Source organism: Oncorhynchus mykiss, chromosome 6 (genome assembly GCF_013265735.2).
Source record: "Oncorhynchus mykiss isolate Arlee chromosome 6, USDA_OmykA_1.1, whole genome shotgun sequence".
In the NCBI taxonomy this organism is placed as follows: domain Eukaryota; kingdom Metazoa; phylum Chordata; class Actinopteri; order Salmoniformes; family Salmonidae; genus Oncorhynchus; species Oncorhynchus mykiss.
In genome coordinates, this window is record NC_048570.1 from 19,582,161 (window position 1) to 19,585,869 (window position 3,709).

A 3,709-nucleotide genomic window follows, 5' to 3' on the forward strand; every position below is an offset into this window, starting at 1 on the left:
GCTTGCACAGTGCTCCTTGGGATGTTTAAAGCTTGGGAAATCTTTTTGTATCCAAATCCGGCTTTAAACTTCTTCACAACAGTATCTCGGACCTGTCTGGTGTGTTCCTTGTTCTTCATGATGCTCTCTGCGCTTTTAACGGACCTCTGAGACTATCACAGTGCAGGTGCATTTATACGGAGACTTGATTACACACAGGTGGATTGTATTTATCATCATTAGTCATTTAGGTCAACAGTGGATTATTCAGAGATCCTCACTGAACTTCTGGAGAGAGTTTGCTGCACTGAAAGTAAAGGGGCTGAATAATTTTGCACGGCCAATTTTTCAGTTTTTGATTTGTTAAAAAAGTTTGAAATATCCAATAAATGTTGTTCCACTTCATGATTGTGTCCCACTTGTTGTTGATTCTTCACAAAAAAAATACAGTTTTATATCTTTATGTTTGAAGCCTGAAATGTGGCAAAAGGTCGCAAAGTTCAAGGGGGCCGAATACTTTCGCAAGGCACTGTATATGCTGTTGGGGAAACACTGCTGTAGGCTGCTAGTACTGTCTGTATTTGTTGCTAGGTTGTTATGTATGCATACTTGTGAGTGCAACAGGCAGTGTGTTACGAGTTTCCTAGCTGATGTGTGAGGTCCTGAATAATTAAATGGTTCTGACAGCAACACGGGTGTGTTTCCATGGCACCTCCTCACCCGTGGACATGCCACACTGAGGGGTAATGTAAATCTCTTCCCTGCTTAATGTCAGTGGAGGGTTGTTCTCTGGAACAGGGCACAGAATGACATTATGGCAGTCAGAGAACCTGTTGAAGCCAACCCACACACAGCTTTATAAGTGTACAATGTTGTAAGACCTGTCATATGGTCAAAGCAGAAATCCTCTTATACCCATTACAGATTAGGCTAAATAAACAACTATAAAACAGTGATGTCATGAATCTCAAGATTGATTCTTCAGGAAGTATATCTGCACCGGGAGCAAAATGGAACATCAAATTCACACAGCCATTAACCTTTTACTGCAGTGGGTTAAATCAGGGTCACACAGAGTGTTTATTGTAGTCTTAAACAAATCTACTTTGAAACAAAAGTATACACCTCACACGCACGGTTATGGGCTTAAGAAAAATATAGACTTGACATTTACAAAATGTTTTGTTTGCATCCCAATATCACACTTTATATACTACATCACAGAAGACTGAAGTATAACAAAACTGTTTGACATAGATTCACCACATTTTCTGCACAAAAAAAGGAAAATGTTTATTAATGATGAAATTATGAAAAACGTTAATAGCATTCCACCCATGAGGCCACTAGAAGGCGCTTTGGTCATTTGACTACAGGAAAGGATTTTATCTAACTGTCTTAGCTCAAATCAAAGACACATCAACAGAATACTAAATAATATTAGTTTATCGAGTTCTTTGTAATCACAATGTGAAGAATGTTTCAAACTTTCAAAGGAGTCTTACATTTACATTTTAGTCATTTAGCAGATGCTCTTATCCAGAATGACTTACAGTTAGTGCATTCATCTTAAGATAGCTGGGTGGGACAACCACATATCACAGTCATAGTATGCACATTTTCTCTTAAATAAAATAGATATCAGCAAAGTCCAAGCTAGTAAGGGGTAAAAAGTCAAGTGCGAGTGTTAGTTCACAAAATGCTTTTTAATATTTTTGGGGGGTTAGAAGGAGGGGGGGTACTGTGTGAGGGGAGGTGCTGTGTGAGGAGCTTTTTAAGATACTGTTTGAAGAGGTAGGTTTTCAGATGTTTTAGGAAGAAGGGCAGGGACTCTGCTGTCCTAGCTTCAGTGGGAAGTTGGTTCCAGGATTGGGGAGCCTGTACAGAGAAAAGCTTGGACTGGGCTGAGCAAGAGTTAGGGAGTGGGAGGGCCAAGAGACCAGAGGTGGCAGAATGGAGTACTCGGGTTGGGATGTAGGGTTTGAGCATAGCCTGAAGGTAAGGATGGGCAGTTCCTCTTTCTGCTTCCACTGGAAACCAGTTGCATGTGGGAGAACTTGGGAAGGTTGAACACCAAGCGGGCTGTAGCGTTCTGGAGAAGTTGCAGGGGTTTGATGGCACAACCGGGGAGTCCAGCCAACAGTGAGTTGCAATAGCCCAGTCAGGAGATGACAAGTGCCTGGATTAGGACCTGCGCCACTTCCTGTGTGAGGTAGGATCATTCTCTACGGATGTTGTAGCGCATGAACCTGAAAGGGCGAGTCACTGCTTTGATGATTGCAGAGAACGACAGCGTATTGTCCAGGGTCATGCCAAGGTTCTTTGCATTCTGGAAGGGGGGCACCGTTGAGTTGTCAACCGTGATGGAGAGGTCTTGGATCGGGCAAGCCTTTCCCAGGAGGAAGAACAGCTCCGTTTTGTTGAGGTTGAGCTTGAAGTGGTGGGCCGACACCCAAGTTGAGATCTCTGCCAGGCACGTAGAGATATGTGTCACAACTTGGTTGTCAGAAGGGGGGAAGGAGAATAGTTGAGTGTCATCTGCATAGCAATGATAGAAGATACAATATGAGGATATGACTGAGCCTAGTGACTTGGTATATAGAGAGAAGAGGGCCTAGAACCGAGCCCTGGGGGACACCAGTAGTGAGAGTACATGGTGCAGACACAGATCCTGTCCACGTCACCTGGTAGGAACAGCCTGCCAGGTAGGATGCAATCCTAGAGTTTGGACAACCTGAGAAACCCAGCCCTGAGAGGGTAGAGAGGAGGATCTGATGGTTCACGGGGTCGAAGGCAGCTAGGAGGATGAGAACAGAGGAGAGAGACTCAACTTTCGCAGTGTCCAGCCTCCGTGACACAGAGAAGAGCAGTCTCGGTTGAGTGACTCGTCTTGAAGCCTGACATGTTAGGGTCAAGAAGGTTGTTCTGAGAGAGAATGCGCACTCAAGTGTTTTGGAAAGTAAAGGAAGAAGGGATACCGGCCCTGACGTTTTTGACGTCAGAGGGGATGAGTGTTGACTTATTACCAGCGTCTCGGTGCGGGTGGAGGCGAACATTCATATTGTCTTTGTATTTTATTGTAGTTGTTTTAAATACATTTAATTCAATAAAAAAAAATACAAATCTTGTTTGATTTACACACACATTTGCACTTGAGAGCACACACACACACACACACACACACACACGCACACACAAACACACAAACACACCGTGTGAGAGAGAGAGAGACAGGGCTACTCAATTACCCTTTAACATCAAATGCCTCATCAATTCCCCTACCCCATTAGCCAGTGCATTAACCTTATCTACCTGCTAATGGAGATGTATTAGACACTCATAGCACAGCCAGTGTATCTTAAAGGGACTCAGGCTGTTAAATACTTTACCCTGTCCTTTAACAAGATGAGACCAGTTTATTAGGCCAGCAGTAACTTAATACAAATGTAATTTTTTTGTCATTGCTCTTTGTCGACAATGATAAAAAAAAGTTTTTGGGTGATTATCTCCATAAGGACATCTACAGTATGTCACTATTTTGTGTGAATTATGTCTTCTACCAACTCAGACATCATATCTGTAAATCCAATCTGAAATTTGAAACAGGAAACCAATCCATGTCCCAATATACCTGTCATCAGCTACACTATGTTTATCCCACACATACACTGACTGAAAATATAAAAGCAACATGTAAAAGCAACATGTAAAGTGTTGGTCCCATGTTTAC

At 42.7% G+C, this 3,709-nt stretch overlaps 1 pseudogene; it reads right to left on the reverse strand.

Annotated features, from left to right (window-relative positions):
- Window positions 1-1,671: 1,671 nt before the first annotated feature.
- LOC118964858 lies at window positions 1,672-3,039 on the reverse strand (annotated as a pseudogene).
- Between the last annotated feature and the right edge of the window lie 670 nt (window positions 3,040-3,709).